The following is a 22,664-nucleotide window of genomic DNA, read 5'->3' on the forward strand; positions in this document are numbered from 1 at the left end:
CATTGTTTTTGTTTTAAATTTAAAATTAATAAAAAAAAATATATCCTAGGTCGGAGAATCGAACCTTCAACCATCGACTCTAAACTCCAATGCTGAACGACTGAGCTAACAAGCAGATACAACTTTTGTGGTAGATAAGGATTTATAATAATTACTTTAAATTAAAGTTTCTGTGAAAAGAACAACCTTTACATGTTGTACGCATTATTTTGCAAATATTGTTTCAAAATGTTCAACTTTATAAAGATTTTAATACTTTATATTGTTTGAAACTCTCTTAATTAAAATAAATGTTTAGTGCTTCAATTATAGTTGACCCTTAAAAATCTAAATATAGTAGTGCTCATATAAGTTAAAAATAGATGACACCCTGTTGCAACAGTTATCGTTATTTGAAGAGTTGACCTTTGAAAAAAGTGTTCTCGTTATATAACTATATAGATAACTCATTTAATGTTTAAATAATCCAATTTTGCATTTTTTATTCTCAAAAATGTTTTAGCTACTTAAATAGGTAAAAAGGTATTAAAGTAATAAAGGTATTTTAAGTTTCTATTTAAAATAAAATTATCAAAGAAAATTATCGATTACTATCAATATTATAAAATATTTACAGATTTTTAACTACTTACCATTTCTATGACAAACCAATTTTAGGATTAACAATATTTAGTATATAAATAGCAAAATGGAAAACAACCAATTTTTCGCAACTATCAAAGAAAGTACAAAATCAACCTTCTTTTAATTTTGTTGTCGTTCTTGATATTATAGACTCCTAGCTTGCATTGTAGAGTTGCTACGGGGCATCAAACTTTTTCAGTAAAATTTACACCAGAGTACATACACGAAGAAATGAAAAAAATGTATTTGAAATGTTTACTAAAATGTATTTATTTTCCAGTATTCTTAACCTATTTTATTCTTTCCTTAAATTTAATATATGAAGCAGAACAGCTTATATCAGACAATTTAGATTTCTTTCATTTTTGTAAAAATCTACGACCTTACATGCTTACCCTCTATTGAAGCACATGATACATGTTGTTATTTGAATGTTTTTGAATTGGATTTAGTGCCTCTATGAAGGACAAAATTTTGATGGTACATATTTTACTTCGTTGTTCTGTAGGAGCTAGTTTAACAAGAGATGTAGGATCACTACATGACATTTTTAGAACAAATATTTTGAGACTGTTATGCTCTGTTTTGATTTCATTGTGGAATATCTAAAAGTTAAATGAAAACAAACATTCTTTTGCTTGTGAATCTTTTAGTCCATAAGGTTGTAAAAGTGGGTAGCTGATCGCTGAAAGAAGGAATCAAGCCTATGAAAGTTAAGGCTAAGAAAGAAATATTTGTGAAAAAATATGATGTATCTCAAGAAAAAGCAAGTGCCTATACGGTTTGGGAAAAGCGGCGTCCTAGACTCTGCCAGGGTATAACACTGTGTGCTTAAACTGCTTAAGTGTTGCCGGCTCCTAATTTTTTAAAGAGTTGACTCCTGAATCTTTTCCCATGTTTAGGTATATTTGCAAGAATATAAGCACTCCACTACCTATAAACAGCTTCCAATGACATGCGTCTCAAATAGCCTTTGATAACCAGTCCATCCTTCAGGTGTGGCTCAGATATATTCTCTGGCGTTCATTGTTTTTGTTTTAAATTTAAAATTAATAAAAAAAAATATATCCTAGGTCGGAGAATCGAACCTTCAACCATCGACTCTAAACTCCAATGCTGAACGACTGAGCTAACAAGCAGATACAACTTTTGTGGTAGATAAGGATTTATAATAATTACTTTAAATTAAAGTTTCTGTGAAAAGAACAACCTTTACATGTTGTACGCATTATTTTGCAAATATTGTTTCAAAATGTTCAACTTTATAAAGATTTTAATACTTTATATTGTTTGAAACTCTCTTAATTAAAATAAATGTTTAGTGCTTCAATTATAGTTGACCCTTAAAAATCTAAATATAGTAGTGCTCATATAAGTTAAAAATAGATGACACCCTGTTGCAACAGTTATCGTTATTTGAAGAGTCGACCTTTGAAAAAAGTGTTCTCGTTATATAACTATATAGATAACTCATTTAATGTTTAAATAATCCAATTTTGCATTTTTTATTCTCAAAAATGTTTTAGCTACTTAAATAGGTAAAAAGGTATTAAAGTAATAAAGGTATTTTAAGTTTCTATTTAAAATAAAATTATCAAAGAAAATTATCAATTACTATCAATATTATAAAATATTTACAGATTTTTAACTACTTACCATTTCTATGACAAACCAATTTTAGGATTAACAATATTTGGTATATAAATAGCAAAATGGAAAACAACCAATTTTACGCAAATATTCAAAAAAGTAAAAAATCAACCTTCTTTTAATTTTGTTGTCGTTCTTGATATTATAGACTCCTAGCTTGCATTGTAGAGTTGCTACGGGGCATCAAACTTTTTCAGTAAAATTTACACCAGAGTACATACACGAAGAAATGAAAAAAATGTATTTGAAATGTTTACTAAAATGTATTTATTTTCCAGTATTCTTAACCTATTTTATTCTTTCCTTAAATTTAATATATGACGCAGAACAGCTTATATCAGACAATTTAGATTTCTTTCATTTTTGTAAAAATCTACGACCTTACATGCTTACCCTCTATTGAAGCACATGATACATGTTGTTATTTGAATGTTTTTGAATTGGATTTAGTGCCTCTATGAAGGACAAAATTTTGATGGTACATATTTTACTTCGTTGTTCTGTAGGAGCTAGTTTAACAAGAGATGTAGGATCACTACATGACATTTTTAGAACAAATATTTTGAGACTGTTATGCTCTGTTTTGATTTCATTGTGGAATATCTAAAAGTTAAATGAAAACAAACATTCTTCTGCTTGTGAATCTTTTAGTCCATAAGGATGTAAAAGTGGGTAGCTGATCGCTGAAAGAAGGAATCAAGCCTATGAAAGTTAAGGCTAAGAAAGAAATATTTGTGAAAAAATATGATGTATCTCAAGAAAAAGCAAGTGCCTATACGGTTTGGGAAAAGCGGCGTCCTAGACTCTGCCAGGGTATAACACTGTGTGCTTAAACTGCTTAACTGTTGCCGGCTCCTAATTTTTTAAAGAGTTGACTCCTGAATCTTTTCCCATGTTTAGGTATATTTGCAAGAATATAAGCACTCCACTACCTATAAACAGCTTCCAATGACATGCGTCTCAAATAGCCTTTGATAACCAGTCCATCCTTCAGGTGTGGCTCAGATATATTCTCTGGCGTTCATTGTTTTTGTTTTAAATTTAAAATTAATAAAAAAAAATATATCCTAGGTCGGAGAATCGAACCTTCAACCATCGACTCTAAACTCCAATGCTGAACGACTGAGCTAACAAGCAGATACAACTTTTGTGGTAGATAAGGATTTATAATAATTACTTTAAATTAAAGTTTCTGTGAAAAGAACAACCTTTACATGTTGTACGCATTATTTTGCAAATATTGTTTCAAAATGTTCAACTTTATAAAGATTTTAATACTTTATATTGTTTGAAACTCTCTTAATTAAAATAAATGTTTAGTGCTTCAATTATAGTTGACCCTTAAAAATCTAAATATAGTAGTGCTCATATAAGTTAAAAATAGATGACACCCTGTTGCAACAGTTATCGTTATTTGAAGAGTTGACCTTTGAAAAAAGTGTTCTCGTTATATAACTATATAGATAACTCATTTAATGTTTAAATAATCCAATTTTGCATTTTTTATTCTCAAAAATGTTTTAGCTACTTAAATAGGTAAAAAGGTATTAAAGTAATAAAGGTATTTTAAGTTTCTATTTAAAATAAAATTATCAAAGAAAATTATCGATTACTATCAATATTATAAAATATTTACAGATTTTTAACTACTTACCATTTCTATGACAAACCAATTTTAGGATTAACAATATTTAGTATATAAATAGCAAAATGGAAAACAACCATTTTACGCAACTATTCAAAAAAGTACAAAATCAACCTTCTTTTAATTTTGTTGTCGTTCTTGATATTATAGACTCCTAGCTTGCATTGTAGGGTTGCTACGGGGCATCAAACTTTTTCAGTAAAATTTACACCAGAGTACATACACGAAGAAATGAAAAAAATGTATTTGAAATGTTTACTAAAATGTATTTATTTTCCAGTATTCTTAACCTATTTTATTCTTTCCTTAAATTTAATATATGACGCAGAACAGCTTATATCAGACAATTTAGATTTCTTTCATTTTTGTAAAAATCTACGACCTTACATGCTTACCCTCTATTGAAGCACATGATACATGTTGTTATTTGAATGTTTTTGAATTGGATTTAGTGCCTCTATGAAGGACAAAATTTTGATGGTACATATTTTACTTCGTTGTTCTGTAGGAGCTAGTTTAACAAGAGATGTAGGATCACTACATGACATTTTTAGAACAAATATTTTGAGACTGTTATGCTCTGTTTTGATTTCATTGTGGAATATCTAAAAGTTAAATGAAAACAAACATTCTTTTGCTTGTGAATCTTTTAGTCCATAAGGTTGTAAAAGTGGGTAGCTGATCGCTGAAAGAAGGAATCAAGCCTATGAAAGTTAAGGCTAAGAAAGAAATATTTGTGAAAAAATATGATGTATCTCAAGAAAAAGCAAGTGCCTATACGGTTTGGGAAAAGCGGCGTCCTAGACTCTGCCAGGGTATAACACTGTGTGCTTAAACTGCTTAACTGTTGCCGGCTCCTAATTTTTTAAAGAGTTGACTCCTGAATCTTTTCCCATGTTTAGGTATATTTGCAAGAATATAAGCACTCCACTACCTATAAACAGCTTCCAATGACATGCGTCTCAAATAGCCTTTGATAACCAGTCCATCCTTCAGGTGTGGCTCAGATATATTCTCTGGCGTTCATTGTTTTTGTTTTAAATTTAAAATTAATAAAAAAAAATATATCCTAGGTCGGAGAATCGAACCTTCAACCATCGACTCTAAACTCCAATGCTGAACGACTGAGCTAACAAGCAGATACAACTTTTGTGGTAGATAAGGATTTATAATAATTACTTTAAATTAAAGTTTCTGTGAAAAGAACAACCTTTACATGTTGTACGCATTATTTTGCAAATATTGTTTCAAAATGTTCAACTTTATAAAGATTTTAATACTTTATATTGTTTGAAACTCTCTTAATTAAAATAAATGTTTAGTGCTTCAATTATAGTTGACCCTTAAAAATCTAAATATAGTAGTGCTCATATAAGTTAAAAATAGATGACACCCTGTTGCAACAGTTATCGTTATTTGAAGAGTTGACCTTTGAAAAAAGTGTTCTCGTTATATAACTATATAGATAACTCATTTAATGTTTAAATAATCCAATTTTGCATTTTTTATTCTCAAAAATGTTTTAGCTACTTAAATAGGTAAAAAGGTATTAAAGTAATAAAGGTATTTTAAGTTTCTATTTAAAATAAAATTATCAAAGAAAATTATCGATTACTATCAATATTATAAAATATTTACAGATTTTTAACTACTTACCATTTCTATGACAAACCAATTTTAGGATTAACAATATTTAGTATATAAATAGCAAAATGGAAAACAACCATTTTACGCAACTATTCAAAAAAGTACAAAATCAACCTTCTTTTAATTTTGTTGTCGTTCTTGATATTATAGACTCCTAGCTTGCATTGTAGGGTTGCTACGGGGCATCAAACTTTTTCAGTAAAATTTACACCAGAGTACATACACGAAGAAATGAAAAAAATGTATTTGAAATGTTTACTAAAATGTATTTATTTTCCAGTATTCTTAACCTATTTTATTCTTTCCTTAAATTTAATATATGACGCAGAACAGCTTATATCAGACAATTTAGATTTCTTTCATTTTTGTAAAAATCTACGACCTTACATGCTTACCCTCTATTGAAGCACATGATACATGTTGTTATTTGAATGTTTTTGAATTGGATTTAGTGCCTCTATGAAGGACAAAATTTTGATGGTACATATTTTACTTCGTTGTTCTGTAGGAGCTAGTTTAACAAGAGATGTAGGATCACTACATGACATTTTTAGAACAAATATTTTGAGACTGTTATGCTCTGTTTTGATTTCATTGTGGAATATCTAAAAGTTAAATGAAAACAAACATTCTTTTGCTTGTGAATCTTTTAGTCCATAAGGTTGTAAAAGTGGGTAGCTGATCGCTGAAAGAAGGAATCAAGCCTATGAAAGTTAAGGCTAAGAAAGAAATATTTGTGAAAAAATATGATGTATCTCAAGAAAAAGCAAGTGCCTATACGGTTTGGGAAAAGCGGCGTCCTAGACTCTGCCAGGGTATAACACTGTGTGCTTAAACTGCTTAAGTGTTGCCGGCTCCTAATTTTTTAAAGAGTTGACTCCTGAATCTTTTCCCTTGTTTAGGTATATTTGCAAGAATATAAGCACTCCACTACCTATAAACAGCTTCCAATGACATGCGTCTCAAATAGCCTTTGATAACCAGTCCATCCTTCAGGTGTGGCTCAGATATATTCTCTGGCGTTCATTGTTTTTGTTTTAAATTTAAAATTAATAAAAAAAAATATATCCTAGGTCGGAGAATCGAACCTTCAACCATCGACTCTAAACTCCAATGCTGAACGACTGAGCTAACAAGCAGATACAACTTTTGTGGTAGATAAGGATTTATAATAATTACTTTAAATTAAAGTTTCTGTGAAAAGAACAACCTTTACATGTTGTACGCATTATTTTGCAAATATTGTTTCAAAATGTTCAACTTTATAAAGATTTTAATACTTTATATTGTTTGAAACTCTCTTAATTAAAATAAATGTTTAGTGCTTCAATTATAGTTGACCCTTAAAAATCTAAATATAGTAGTGCTCATATAAGTTAAAAATAGATGACACCCTGTTGCAACAGTTATCGTTATTTGAAGAGTTGACCTTTGAAAAAAGTGTTCTCGTTATATAACTATATAGATAACTCATTTAATGTTTAAATAATCCAATTTTGCATTTTTTATTCTCAAAAATGTTTTAGCTACTTAAATAGGTAAAAAGGTATTAAAGTAATAAAGGTATTTTAAGTTTCTATTTAAAATAAAATTATCAAAGAAAATTATCGATTACTATCAATATTATAAAATATTTACAGATTTTTAACTACTTACCATTTCTATGACAAACCAATTTTAGGATTAACAATATTTAGTATATAAATAGCAAAATGGAAAACAACCAATTTTTCGCAACTATCAAAGAAAGTACAAAATCAACCTTCTTTTAATTTTGTTGTCGTTCTTGATATTATAGACTCCTAGCTTGCATTGTAGAGTTGCTACGGGGCATCAAACTTTTTCAGTAAAATTTACACCAGAGTACATACACGAAGAAATGAAAAAAATGTATTTGAAATGTTTACTAAAATGTATTTATTTTCCAGTATTCTTAACCTATTTTATTCTTTCCTTAAATTTAATATATGAAGCAGAACAGCTTATATCAGACAATTTAGATTTCTTTCATTTTTGTAAAAATCTACGACCTTACATGCTTACCCTCTATTGAAGCACATGATACATGTTGTTATTTGAATGTTTTTGAATTGGATTTAGTGCCTCTATGAAGGACAAAATTTTGATGGTACATATTTTACTTCGTTGTTCTGTAGGAGCTAGTTTAACAAGAGATGTAGGATCACTACATGACATTTTTAGAACAAATATTTTGAGACTGTTATGCTCTGTTTTGATTTCATTGTGGAATATCTAAAAGTTAAATGAAAACAAACATTCTTTTGCTTGTGAATCTTTTAGTCCATAAGGTTGTAAAAGTGGGTAGCTGATCGCTGAAAGAAGGAATCAAGCCTATGAAAGTTAAGGCTAAGAAAGAAATATTTGTGAAAAAATATGATGTATCTCAAGAAAAAGCAAGTGCCTATACGGTTTGGGAAAAGCGGCGTCCTAGACTCTGCCAGGGTATAACACTGTGTGCTTAAACTGCTTAAGTGTTGCCGGCTCCTAATTTTTTAAAGAGTTGACTCCTGAATCTTTTCCCATGTTTAGGTATATTTGCAAGAATATAAGCACTCCACTACCTATAAACAGCTTCCAATGACATGCGTCTCAAATAGCCTTTGATAACCAGTCCATCCTTCAGGTGTGGCTCAGATATATTCTCTGGCGTTCATTGTTTTTGTTTTAAATTTAAAATTAATAAAAAAAAATATATCCTAGGTCGGAGAATCGAACCTTCAACCATCGACTCTAAACTCCAATGCTGAACGACTGAGCTAACAAGCAGATACAACTTTTGTGGTAGATAAGGATTTATAATAATTACTTTAAATTAAAGTTTCTGTGAAAAGAACAACCTTTACATGTTGTACGCATTATTTTGCAAATATTGTTTCAAAATGTTCAACTTTATAAAGATTTTAATACTTTATATTGTTTGAAACTCTCTTAATTAAAATAAATGTTTAGTGCTTCAATTATAGTTGACCCTTAAAAATCTAAATATAGTAGTGCTCATATAAGTTAAAAATAGATGACACCCTGTTGCAACAGTTATCGTTATTTGAAGAGTTGACCTTTGAAAAAAGTGTTCTCGTTATATAACTATATAGATAACTCATTTAATGTTTAAATAATCCAATTTTGCATTTTTTATTCTCAAAAATGTTTTAGCTACTTAAATAGGTAAAAAGGTATTAAAGTAATAAAGGTATTTTAAGTTTCTATTTAAAATAAAATTATCAAAGAAAATTATCGATTACTATCAATATTATAAAATATTTACAGATTTTTAACTACTTACCATTTCTATGACAAACCAATTTTAGGATTAACAATATTTAGTATATAAATAGCAAAATGGAAAACAACCAATTTTACGCAACTATTCAAAAAAGTAAAAAATCAACCTTCTTTTAATTTTGTTGTCGTTCTTGATATTATAGACTCCTAGCTTGCATTGTAGAGTTGCTACGGGGCATCAAACTTTTTCAGTAAAATTTACACCAGAGTACATACACGAAGAAATGAAAAAAATGTATTTGAAATGTTTACTAAAATGTATTTATTTTCCAGTATTCTTAACCTATTTTATTCTTTCCTTAAATTTAATATATGACGCAGAACAGCTTATATCAGACAATTTAGATTTCTTTCATTTTTGTAAAAATCTACGACCTTACATGCTTACCCTCTATTGAAGCACATGATACATGTTGTTATTTGAATGTTTTTGAATTGGATTTAGTGCCTCTATGAAGGACAAAATTTTGATGGTACATATTTTACTTCGTTGTTCTGTAGGAGCTAGTTTAACAAGAGATGTAGGATCACTACATGACATTTTTAGAACAAATATTTTGAGACTGTTATGCTCTGTTTTGATTTCATTGTGGAATATCTAAAAGTTAAATGAAAACAAACATTCTTTTGCTTGTGAATCTTTTAGTCCATAAGGTTGTAAAAGTGGGTAGCTGATCGCTGAAAGAAGGAATCAAGCCTATGAAAGTTAAGGCTAAGAAAGAAATATTTGTGAAAAAATATGATGTATCTCAAGAAAAAGCAAGTGCCTATACGGTTTGGGAAAAGCGGCGTCCTAGACTCTGCCAGGGTATAACACTGTGTGCTTAAACTGCTTAACTGTTGCCGGCTCCTAATTTTTTAAAGAGTTGACTCCTGAATCTTTTCCCATGTTTAGGTATATTTGCAAGAATATAAGCACTCCACTACCTATAAACAGCTTCCAATGACATGCGTCTCAAATAGCCTTTGATAACCAGTCCATCCTTCAGGTGTGGCTCAGATATATTCTCTGGCGTTCATTGTTTTTGTTTTAAATTTAAAATTAATAAAAAAAAATATATCCTAGGTCGGAGAATCGAACCTTCAACCATCGACTCTAAACTCCAATGCTGAACGACTGAGCTAACAAGCAGATACAACTTTTGTGGTAGATAAGGATTTATAATAATTACTTTAAATTAAAGTTTCTGTGAAAAGAACAACCTTTACATGTTGTACGCATTATTTTGCAAATATTGTTTCAAAATGTTCAACTTTATAAAGATTTTAATACTTTATATTGTTTGAAACTCTCTTAATTAAAATAAATGTTTAGTGCTTCAATTATAGTTGACCCTTAAAAATCTAAATATAGTAGTGCTCATATAAGTTAAAAATAGATGACACCCTGTTGCAACAGTTATCGTTATTTGAAGAGTTGACCTTTGAAAAAAGTGTTCTCGTTATATAACTATATAGATAACTCATTTAATGTTTAAATAATCCAATTTTGCATTTTTTATTCTCAAAAATGTTTTAGCTACTTAAATAGGTAAAAAGGTATTAAAGTAATAAAGGTATTTTAAGTTTCTATTTAAAATAAAATTATCAAAGAAAATTATCGATTACTATCAATATTATAAAATATTTACAGATTTTTAACTACTTACCATTTCTATGACAAACCAATTTTAGGATTAACAATATTTAGTATATAAATAGCAAAATGGAAAACAACCAATTTTACATAACTATTAAAGAAAGTACAAAATCAACCTTCTTTTAATTTTGTTGTCGTTCTTGATATTATAGACTCCTAGCTTGCATTGTAGGGTTGCTACGGGGCATCAAACTTTTTCAGTAAAATTTACACCAGAGTACAAACACGAAGAAATGAAAAAAATGTATTTGAAATGTTTACTAAAATGTATTTATTTTCCAGTATTCTTAACCTATTTTATTCTTTCCTTAAATTTAATATATGACGCAGAACAGCTTATATCAGACAATTTAGATTTCTTTCATTTTTGTAAAAATCTACGACCTTACATGCTTACCCTCTATTGAAGCACATGATACATGTTGTTATTTGAATGTTTTTGAATTGGATTTAGTGCCTCTATGAAGGACAAAATTTTGATGGTACATATTTTACTTCGTTGTTCTGTAGGAGCTAGTTTAACAAGAGATGTAGGATCACTACATGACATTTTTAGAACAAATATTTTGAGACTGTTATGCTCTGTTTTGATTTCATTGTGGAATATCTAAAAGTTAAATGAAAACAAACATTCTTTTGCTTGTGAATCTTTTAGTCCATAAGGTTGTAAAAGTGGGTAGCTGATCGCTGAAAGAAGGAATCAAGCCTATGAAAGTTAAGGCTAAGAAAGAAATATTTGTGAAAAAATATGATGTATCTCAAGAAAAAGCAAGTGCCTATACGGTTTGGGAAAAGCGGCGTCCTAGACTCTGCCAGGGTATAACACTGTGTGCTTAAACTGCTTAAGTGTTGCCGGCTCCTAATTTTTTAAAGAGTTGACTCCTGAATCTTTTCCCATGTTTAGGTATATTTGCAAGAATATAAGCACTCCACTACCTATAAACAGCTTCCAATGACATGCGTCTCAAATAGCCTTTGATAACCAGTCCATCCTTCAGGTGTGGCTCAGATATATTCTCTGGCGTTCATTGTTTTTGTTTTAAATTTAAAATTAATAAAAAAAAATATATCCTAGGTCGGAGAATCGAACCTTCAACCATCGACTCTAAACTCCAATGCTGAACGACTGAGCTAACAAGCAGATACAACTTTTGTGGTAGATAAGGATTTATAATAATTACTTTAAATTAAAGTTTCTGTGAAAAGAACAACCTTTACATGTTGTACGCATTATTTTGCAAATATTGTTTCAAAATGTTCAACTTTATAAAGATTTTAATACTTTATATTGTTTGAAACTCTCTTAATTAAAATAAATGTTTAGTGCTTCAATTATAGTTGACCCTTAAAAATCTAAATATAGTAGTGCTCATATAAGTTAAAAATAGATGACACCCTGTTGCAACAGTTATCGTTATTTGAAGAGTTGACCTTTGAAAAAAGTGTTCTCGTTATATAACTATATAGATAACTCATTTAATGTTTAAATAATCCAATTTTGCATTTTTTATTCTCAAAAATGTTTTAGCTACTTAAATAGGTAAAAAGGTATTAAAGTAATAAAGGTATTTTAAGTTTCTATTTAAAATAAAATTATCAAAGAAAATTATCGATTACTATCAATATTATAAAATATTTACAGATTTTTAACTACTTACCATTTCTATGACAAACCAATTTTAGGATTAACAATATTTAGTATATAAATAGCAAAATGGAAAACAACCATTTTACGCAACTATTCAAAAAAGTAAAAAATCAACCTTCTTTTAATTTTGTTGTCGTTCTTGATATTATAGACTCCTAGCTTGCATTGTAGGGTTGCTACGGGGCATCAAACTTTTTCAGTAAAATTTACACCAGAGTACATACACGAAGAAATGAAAAAAATGTATTTGAAATGTTTACTAAAATGTATTTATTTTCCAGTATTCTTAACCTATTTTATTCTTTCCTTAAATTTAATATATGACGCAGAACAGCTTATATCAGACAATTTAGATTTCTTTCATTTTTGTAAAAATCTACGACCTTACATGCTTACCCTCTATTGAAGCACATGATACATGTTGTTATTTGAATGTTTTTGAATTGGATTTAGTGCCTCTATGAAGGACAAAATTTTGATGGTACATATTTTACTTCGTTGTTCTGTAGGAGCTAGTTTAACAAGAGATGTAGGATCACTACATGACATTTTTAGAACAAATATTTTGAGACTGTTATGCTCTGTTTTGATTTCATTGTGGAATATCTAAAAGTTAAATGAAAACAAACATTCTTTTGCTTGTGAATCTTTTAGTCCATAAGGTTGTAAAAGTGGGTAGCTGATCGCTGAAAGAAGGAATCAAGCCTATGAAAGTTAAGGCTAAGAAAGAAATATTTGTGAAAAAATATGATGTATCTCAAGAAAAAGCAAGTGCCTATACGGTTTGGGAAAAGCGGCGTCCTAGACTCTGCCAGGGTATAACACTGTGTGCTTAAACTGCTTAAGTGTTGCCGGCTCCTAATTTTTTAAAGAGTTGACTCCTGAATCTTTTCCCATGTTTAGGTATATTTGCAAGAATATAAGCACTCCACTACCTATAAACAGCTTCCAATGACATGCGTCTCAAATAGCCTTTGATAACCAGTCCATCCTTCAGGTGTGGCTCAGATATATTCTCTGGCGTTCATTGTTTTTGTTTTAAATTTAAAATTAATAAAAAAAAATATATCCTAGGTCGGAGAATCGAACCTTCAACCATCGACTCTAAACTCCAATGCTGAACGACTGAGCTAACAAGCAGATACAACTTTTGTGGTAGATAAGGATTTATAATAATTACTTTAAATTAAAGTTTCTGTGAAAAGAACAACCTTTACATGTTGTACGCATTATTTTGCAAATATTGTTTCAAAATGTTCAACTTTATAAAGATTTTAATACTTTATATTGTTTGAAACTCTCTTAATTAAAATAAATGTTTAGTGCTTCAATTATAGTTGACCCTTAAAAATCTAAATATAGTAGTGCTCATATAAGTTAAAAATAGATGACACCCTGTTGCAACAGTTATCGTTATTTGAAGAGTTGACCTTTGAAAAAAGTGTTCTCGTTATATAACTATATAGATAACTCATTTAATGTTTAAATAATCCAATTTTGCATTTTTTATTCTCAAAAATGTTTTAGCTACTTAAATAGGTAAAAAGGTATTAAAGTAATAAAGGTATTTTAAGTTTCTATTTAAAATAAAATTATCAAAGAAAATTATCGATTACTATCAATATTATAAAATATTTACAGATTTTTAACTACTTACCATTTCTATGACAAACCAATTTTAGGATTAACAATATTTAGTATATAAAAAGCAAGATGGAAATCAACCAATTCAATGTAACTACTTAAGAAAGTACAAAATCAACCTTCTTTTAATTTTGTTGTCGTTCTTGATATTATAGACTCCTAGCTTGCATTGTAGGGTTGCTACGGGGCATCAAACTTTTTCAGTAAAATTTACACCAGAGTACATACACGAAGAAATGAAAAAAATGTATTTGAAATGTTTACTAAAATGTATTTATTTTCCAGTATTCTTAACCTATTTTATTCTTTCCTTAAATTTAATATATGACGCAGAACAGCTTATATCAGACAATTTAGATTTCTTTCATTTTTGTAAAAATCTACGACCTTACATGCTTACCCTCTATTGAAGCACATGATACATGTTGTTATTTGAATGTTTTTGAATTGGATTTAGTGCCTCTATGAAGGACAAAATTTTGATGGTACATATTTTACTTCGTTGTTCTGTAGGAGCTAGTTTAACAAGAGATGTAGGATCACTACATGACATTTTTAGAACAAATATTTTGAGACTGTTATGCTCTGTTTTGATTTCATTGTGGAATATCTAAAAGTTAAATGAAAACAAACATTCTTTTGCTTGTGAATCTTTTAGTCCATAAGGTTGTAAAAGTGGGTAGCTGATCGCTGAAAGAAGGAATCAAGCCTATGAAAGTTAAGGCTAAGAAAGAAATATTTGTGAAAAAATATGATGTATCTCAAGAAAAAGCAAGTGCCTATACGGTTTGGGAAAAGCGGCGTCCTAGACTCTGCCAGGGTATAACACTGTGTGCTTAAACTGCTTAACTGTTGCCGGCTCCTAATTTTTTAAAGAGTTGACTCCTGAATCTTTTCCCATGTTTAGGTATATTTGCAAGAATATAAGCACTCCACTACCTATAAACAGCTTCCAATGACATGCGTCTCAAATAGCCTTTGATAACCAGTCCATCCTTCAGGTGTGGCTCAGATATATTCTCTGGCGTTCATTGTTTTTGTTTTAAATTTAAAATTAATAAAAAAAAATATATCCTAGGTCGGAGAATCGAACCTTCAACCATCGACTCTAAACTCCAATGCTGAACGACTGAGCTAACAAGCAGATACAACTTTTGTGGTAGATAAGGATTTATAATAATTACTTTAAATTAAAGTTTCTGTGAAAAGAACAACCTTTACATGTTGTACGCATTATTTTGCAAATATTGTTTCAAAATGTTCAACTTTATAAAGATTTTAATACTTTATATTGTTTGAAACTCTCTTAATTAAAATAAATGTTTAGTGCTTCAATTATAGTTGACCCTTAAAAATCTAAATATAGTAGTGCTCATATAAGTTAAAAATAGATGACACCCTGTTGCAACAGTTATCGTTATTTGAAGAGTTGACCTTTGAAAAAAGTGTTCTCGTTATATAACTATATAGATAACTCATTTAATGTTTAAATAATCCAATTTTGCATTTTTTATTCTCAAAAATGTTTTAGCTACTTAAATAGGTAAAAAGGTATTAAAGTAATAAAGGTATTTTAAGTTTCTATTTAAAATAAAATTATCAAAGAAAATTATCGATTACTATCAATATTATAAAATATTTACAGATTTTTAACTACTTACCATTTCTATGACAAACCAATTTTAGGATTAACAATATTTAGTATATAAATAGCAAAATGGAAAACAACCAATATTTCGCAACTATCAAAGAAAGTACAAAATCAACCTTCTTTTAATTTTGTTGTCGTTCTTGATATTATAGACTCCTAGCTTGCATTGTAGGGTTGCTACGGGGCATCAAACTTTTTCAGTAAAATTTACACCAGAGTACATACACGAAGAAATGAAAAAAATGTATTTGAAATGTTTACTAAAATGTATTTATTTTCCAGTATTCTTAACCTATTTTATTCTTTCCTTAAATTTAATATATGACGCAGAACAGCTTATATCAGACAATTTAGATTTCTTTCATTTTTGTAAAAATCTACGACCTTACATGCTTACCCTCTATTGAAGCACATGATACATGTTGTTATTTGAATGTTTTTGAATTGGATTTAGTGCCTCTATGAAGGACAAAATTTTGATGGTACATATTTTACTTCGTTGTTCTGTAGGAGCTAGTTTAACAAGAGATGTAGGATCACTACATGACATTTTTAGAACAAATATTTTGAGACTGTTATGCTCTGTTTTGATTTCATTGTGGAATATCTAAAAGTTAAATGAAAACAAACATTCTTTTGCTTGTGAATCTTTTAGTCCATAAGGTTGTAAAAGTGGGTAGCTGATCGCTGAAAGAAGGAATCAAGCCTATGAAAGTTAAGGCTAAGAAAGAAATATTTGTGAAAAAATATGATGTATCTCAAGAAAAAGCAAGTGCCTATACGGTTTGGGAAAAGCGGCGTCCTAGACTCTGCCAGGGTATAACACTGTGTGCTTAAACTGCTTAAGTGTTGCCGGCTCCTAATTTTTTTAAGAGTTGACTCCTGAATCTTTTCCCATGTTTAGGTATATTTGCAAGAATATAAGCACTCCACTACCTATAAACAGCTTCCAATGACATGCGTCTCAAATAGCCTTTGATAACCAGTCCATCCTTCAGGTGTGGCTCAGATATATTCTCTGGCGTTCATTGTTTTTGTTTTAAATTTAAAATTAATAAAAAAAAATATATCCTAGGTCGGAGAATCGAACCTTCAACCATCGACTCTAAACTCCAATGCTGAACGACTGAGCTAACAAGCAGATACAACTTTTGTGGTAGATAAGGATTTATAATAATTACTTTAAATTAAAGTTTCTGTGAAAAGAACAACCTTTACATGTTGTACGCATTATTTTGCAAATATTGTTTCAAAATGTTCAACTTTATAAAGATTTTAATACTTTATATTGTTTGAAACTCTCTTAATTAAAATAAATGTTTAGTGCTTCAATTATAGTTGACCCTTAAAAATCTAAATATAGTAGTGCTCATATAAGTTAAAAATAGATGACACCCTGTTGCAACAGTTATCGTTATTTGAAGAGTTGACCTTTGAAAAAAGTGTTCTCGTTATATAACTATATAGATAACTCATTTAATGTTTAAATAATCCAATTTTGCATTTTTTATTCTCAAAAATGTTTTAGCTACTTAAATAGGTAAAAAGGTATTAAAGTAATAAAGGTATTTTAAGTTTCTATTTAAAATAAAATTATCAAAGAAAATTATCGATTACTATCAATATTATAAAATATTTACAGATTTTTAACTACTTACCATTTCTATGACAAACCAATTTTAGGATTAACAATATTTAGTATATAAATAGCAAAATGGAAAACAACCATTTTACGCAACTATTCAAAAAAGTACAAAATCAACCTTCTTTTAATTTTGTTTTTTTTTTAGCTTTTTAGCTTTTGACTTCAGTTGAGCTGTTTACATCCTAGGAATCCTTGGGCCTTTGCCTCTTTTCTTTGCCTCTTTTTTGGGCATTGCCTCTTTTTTGGGCTATTGGCCTCTTTATTGGGCTTTTTTTTTAATTTTTTTTTTTTTATTTTTTATTTTTTTTTTTTATAAAAAAAAGTGCATATTTTATTAGTAAGCGTACAATCTACGTAGTTACATTTTAAAGTACAATGAATTTAAAACATAGCAATGCATATAGTTACATTTAGGTTGTCATAATATTTTAATGTTTTAAATTGCTTTGTATATGGCATTATTTTTTTCCAATAGTATATAATGAATATTTTTGAAATTTAAGGTCTTAAAATATATGTGGTGAGAATGTCTACAATAGGTAATTAGATAGAAACAATCAAAGAGTGAAAGTAGAAACTTAAATGATATTAAAACATTTTAAACATCGTAGTCACATTTTTTTCCACTTTGTCTACATTGCTTATGGTTGTTTCTTTATGCTTTGCTACATTACCCCCGTTCTTTATATTAACTTCTATCAAACATACATACACATCTATGTGTGTACACACTTATGCGAACATAGGCATTTAAACTTTTATATTGTTTCTTTTGTTGTCTCCCTTTTAAAGACAATTTTTGATTTCCTCCCTTGAGATTTGGAAAACTACTTCCTCATCATTAAGGTTGAAATCCTGTCTGCTAGAGTCAGTATATCGGGAGTTTCTGTTCAGAAACAATTTCTCTGTGGCTGGTCACAGGGACCAATTAGAGTCGTACTGAAAGTTATTTTATATGTATCTTTTTATCTCTCTATATATGTATATATATATATATATACTTTTTTTTTCTTGAATATTTTCCCCCTTCTTCTTTTTTTTCCCCCTTTTTAAATTTTTCCTCTTCCCCTCTTTAATATATTATTTCTCTGTAGACTGCACAAGCATGCGCAATATTGACAATGGTAGTGGATAATTTTTTTTTTATATTTTTTTTTTACAACTTTTGACAATGAAACTAAATACTAATTTAGTAACAATTTGATGTAGAAGCTTGTTGAGATATGAAGTTATGTTGATGCTCAATATTAGAAAAACAGAAGAAAAATAACATATGTACATACTGTAAACGTCTGCAAGGTAGTAAGAAATAATATATTTGTATGTAGACTGCACAGGTATGCACAATACGGATAGTGGTGGTATTTTTTCAATATTCGTAAAGAAGTCACTATGGACATAATTGTTAAAAAGTACAAATTTATACAAAGAATTGTTTGCTTAGATATCATGTGGTCATGCCTGATTCTCAATACAGTAACAACAGAAGAAAAACAATGTTTACATAAAACGTAAAGGTCTGCCCTTGTTCTTGATTTCTTGGAGTTACTCTTTTCTTTCCCTTTTCTTGGGTTTTCACGTGTTCGCTCCTGGTTCCTCATTGTTTTTTCCGTTCCTTGACTTGACGGCCTAATGTTCCATTTCGATATGATTCTCTGTTTTAATCGAATGAGATCTCTCGTTTTCTCCTGCCTAACTCGCTCGTCTTTGTAGATCAAAACTTTGGTTAAAGTCTTTACAGTCACAAGGTCAAGGCGTGGCCTTCGTGATTGTGTACTGTCTTGAATTGTCTTAACTCTTGTCAATTTTAAGGGGCGATCACTGTTTTTTTTTTATTTGGAGTACTAGCTTTTTTAATGATATGGTTACAGGGTCTTTAAACATATAAAAAGGATCATTTAGGATATATATCTATACACACGCATACACACTCGCATACACATATTCATATATATATTCCCTTTTCTTTAAGTTAATGGACAATCTTGGTATTTTTATGTAGCGCTATATTGTTTCACTTTGCGTTCAATAATTTTCTTAAAAATGTGATCTAATAATACTTTGGCATATTGTTTATTATGGTAGACAATTTGTAAGTAGGTATTCCAGATAAGGTTTCTATATTCTGATAAAATAATTACATTGATGTCTCTTAGTTTTTTATTTATGGCTTTAGGTACTTTGTTAAAGAAAATAGCAGTATTTACATTTGCACAGGTTTGACTGTTTGCGTCAATAATATCTTCTAAAGTTTTTTTTGCTTCCTCAACCAGCTCACATTCACTAAATAAGTGTTTCTCTGGGTTTTGGTTTTCTTTTTTACAAATTGCACAGGTATATTTGGACCCTGTTGTAGTTGAGAGTCTTCCTTTTATTGGGGTCATCCCGAAGAGTAATCTGTAGGCTACTTCTCGTGCTTTGGGTGTTATGTATTTGTTGTGTAAATGCGTGAATGTGTCTGTCCAGTTGGTTGGTTTAACCCCTAACTCCCTGACCCACTTTATTCTAACTTCTAGGTTTTCTTTCAACTTGTCTCTGAGTATAGTGTATATTGTTTTTGAGTCGTGGTGTGTTATGTTTTCATTGCTGGGTAGGTGTCTTGTGAGTGATCTATAGAATGGATGTGTATGGTTACCAAAATGATGGGGTGTGTTGTTTTGAATGGGGAGGAGTTTGTTTAGTCTAAGTCCAAAATAATATAATACTAAGGGGAAGTTATTGGGAGACCTTACTACTTTCCCTACAAATTTTATTCTAAGCGTTTTGATTTTTGTGTGAATGTCTTGTAAGCCTATCCCTCCTTCTTTTTTGTCTTGTATGAGAGTTGTGTGTTTTATGTTCCTTATTGTGTTTTTGAAAATAAAATTTCTGATAGTGGTATTGATGTTGTTTATGAAATTAGGAGGAGGTTCTACTATATTTGCTAAGTAGATTATCTTCGGGATGACCAAGTTGTTTATTAATATAGCTCTCCCAAATATGGTTGTCGCCATGTACTGAAACATTCTAATCACGTTCTTTGTGTGGGCCAGAATCTCCGCCCACTGTTCACGGCAATAGTGTGCTGGGTTGCTAGTCCACACGATGCCACATACTTTTATTTCTTTCTGTATTTTAAGGTTAAAGGGAATGTTGGGGGGGGGGATTTCCCACCTACCTAGTCCCATAATTGAGGATTTATTAATGTTTATTTTGGACCCGCTCGCCCTCCCAAATAATGTAAATTTCTCTATAATTTTAGCTATGTCTTTTTCTGAGGTGGGGAAAAGGGTGGTATCGTCGGCATAAGCCTTAATTTTTACTACGGGGGTTGTACCGGGGATTTTTATTCCTAAAATTTCTTTGTCTAATCTAATATTCTCTAACAGGGGTTCTAGGCAAAGGGTGTATAAAAAGGGGGATAGGGGACAACCTTGCCTAACAGATCTTCTAATAGAAATCTTGGTGCTTAGTGTTTGATTTATTATTAGTTGACTTGTGGCATCGGTGTAGACTAGCTTTATGTATGTTATCAAAGTCTTGTCTATGTCAGTCTTGTCTATTATTTTGAATAAGTAGTCATGGTCAATTCTGTCGAAAGCTTTTTCTTGATCAATGGACATGAGGGCTGCTTTGAAGTCTTTGTCTTTACAGTAATATATGATGTCTCGTAGAAAGTGGTTCAGTTCGTCTATATTTTTTTCCGGGTTGCTACAGTACTGGTCTTGTCCTAGTAGCTGGGGTATAAGGGGCCTAACTCTTAAAAAAATCATTTTGGTCAGCAGTTTATAGTCAGCATTTAAAAGGGAAATGGGTCTAAAGTCACTAGGTGTTGTGTTGTTTTCAGGTTTTTTTGGTAATAGTGTGATGTATGCAAGATTAAAGTCTGCAGGCGTCTGTCCTGTTTCTAACATATCATTGTATAGTCTTAGTAGTAGGGGTCCTATTTGGGAGAAAAAGGTTTTATAGAATTCATATGTCAAACCGTCTGGGCCAGGGGATTTGTTATTTTGTGTTGTGTCTAAAGCAGCCCTCAGCTCCTCTAATGTAAAGGGTCTATTTGTCTTTTGTTTTTCTGATGGAGGTAATGTTTTACAGTGTTTTAGAATTATGTTTTGTGCGTCTGTATCTGTTTGTTCTTCATTATACATGTTGACGAAGTGTTTTGTAAAAATTTCTATAATTTTGTCACTCTCCTGTATTTTGTTTCCTTCTTTGTCTGTTATGTTGTTTATTATTCTATTTTGTTGTGTATTTTGTTCTAGCGCCAAGTATAATTTATTAGGCCCTTCCGACATTTGGGTGTTTTTGCATCTGATTTCGGCTCCTCTATATTTGTGTTTGTATAACTCTTCAAGTTGTGTGGTTAGGTCTGTTTTTTCAATTTCATCCTGCGTTTGAGTAAGCAGATTTTTTATTCTGTTTTCTTCATTTACCCTCTTTGTTTGTTTGATTCTTGCTAAAATTTTGAATTGTTGTTTGATGGAATTTTTAATTATTGTCCACGTCTTGGTTAATTTGTATTCGTTTTCTATGTCTTGTGTTGTTGCTAGCAGGAGTTGGTTTATTACTCTTTGGATTAGTGGGTCTTCCAAAAGGTTGTTGTTTAATTTCCAATGGGATTCTTTTGTTTTTTTTCTTTTTATTATTTTTTTTCCAAGTTCCAAAAGTACACCTTTATGGTCGGAGTAATGTAGGGTTTCTCCTAAATGTGTCACACTAAGTATGTTGGTGTCCGTGGGTGCGTAAAAACGGTCAATTCTGGTTTCAACCTGGTAGGATCTGTGTCTTAATGTAGTTTCCTTGCCATTCGGTTCTAATTTTCTATAAGCATCTACCAGGTGGAAATAGTTTACTATTTCTCCCATGTAGTTGTGTGTTTCTGCTACCGGCTGAGAGGGTGGATATTGTGTGTGTGTGTATTGTTTGTCTAACTGTGCCTCTATAAAGTTAAAATCCCCTCCTATTATTAGTTGTTCTCCTATGTTTATGGTTTGTAGTGTGTCATTGAGGTTTTGGAAAAACTCACGTTTTTCTCTCCCTCTCTGAGCGGGTGCGTAGATATTGACTAGTGTGTATTTCTGTTCTTGTGAAACTACTCTAAGTATTACTACCCTCCCATTGTTGTCGTTGTGAGTGTGTGTGATTTTGTATCTATCGGATGTTTGTAAGATGGCTACCCCCTTATAGTCTCTGCCTAAGCTAAAATAACCTCCCATGAATCCCAAGTGTGTTGTAGTTTGTTTTGCTTGATATGTGGTAGAAGTATTTGTTTCTTGAAGGAAAATAAAATCCGGTTTATATTTTCTAGCGAGATGTACTATGTATTTATGTTTATTATTTAAGCTACGGATGTTAAGAGTTAAGATTTTAATGTCTGCCATGAATACGTGATGATGGGTTGTGTGTATATGAGTGTGGGTGTGTATGAATGTTTGTGGTCATTTTATAAAATGTTTTTCATTAACCTGTTTTGTTGTTTATTTACTGTATGGATGTGGGGCTTCCCCCCTCGTCTATTACTAATTTAGTCGAGGAGTCGGAAGAATTCTCCTCGATCTCCCCCTCTTCTTCCCCTCTCTCTTCCTC

General features: G+C 30.4%; 1 protein-coding gene across 1 annotated transcript in view; it reads left to right on the forward strand.

Annotated features, from left to right (window-relative positions):
• The window catches only part of LOC129922336 (uncharacterized), a 101,596-nt gene extending 79,558 nt beyond the window's left edge, over nucleotides 1-22,038 (forward strand). The window contains exon 2 of the mRNA XM_056007980.1: nucleotides 21,917-22,038. The gene's annotated coding sequence lies outside the window, so the exon portion shown is untranslated. The remainder of the gene's footprint in view (nucleotides 1-21,916) is intronic.
• Nucleotides 22,039-22,664: the final 626 nt, after the last annotated feature.

The sequence above is a fragment of the Biomphalaria glabrata genome, chromosome 13 (genome assembly GCF_947242115.1).
Source record: "Biomphalaria glabrata chromosome 13, xgBioGlab47.1, whole genome shotgun sequence".
Classification (NCBI taxonomy): domain Eukaryota; kingdom Metazoa; phylum Mollusca; class Gastropoda; family Planorbidae; genus Biomphalaria; species Biomphalaria glabrata.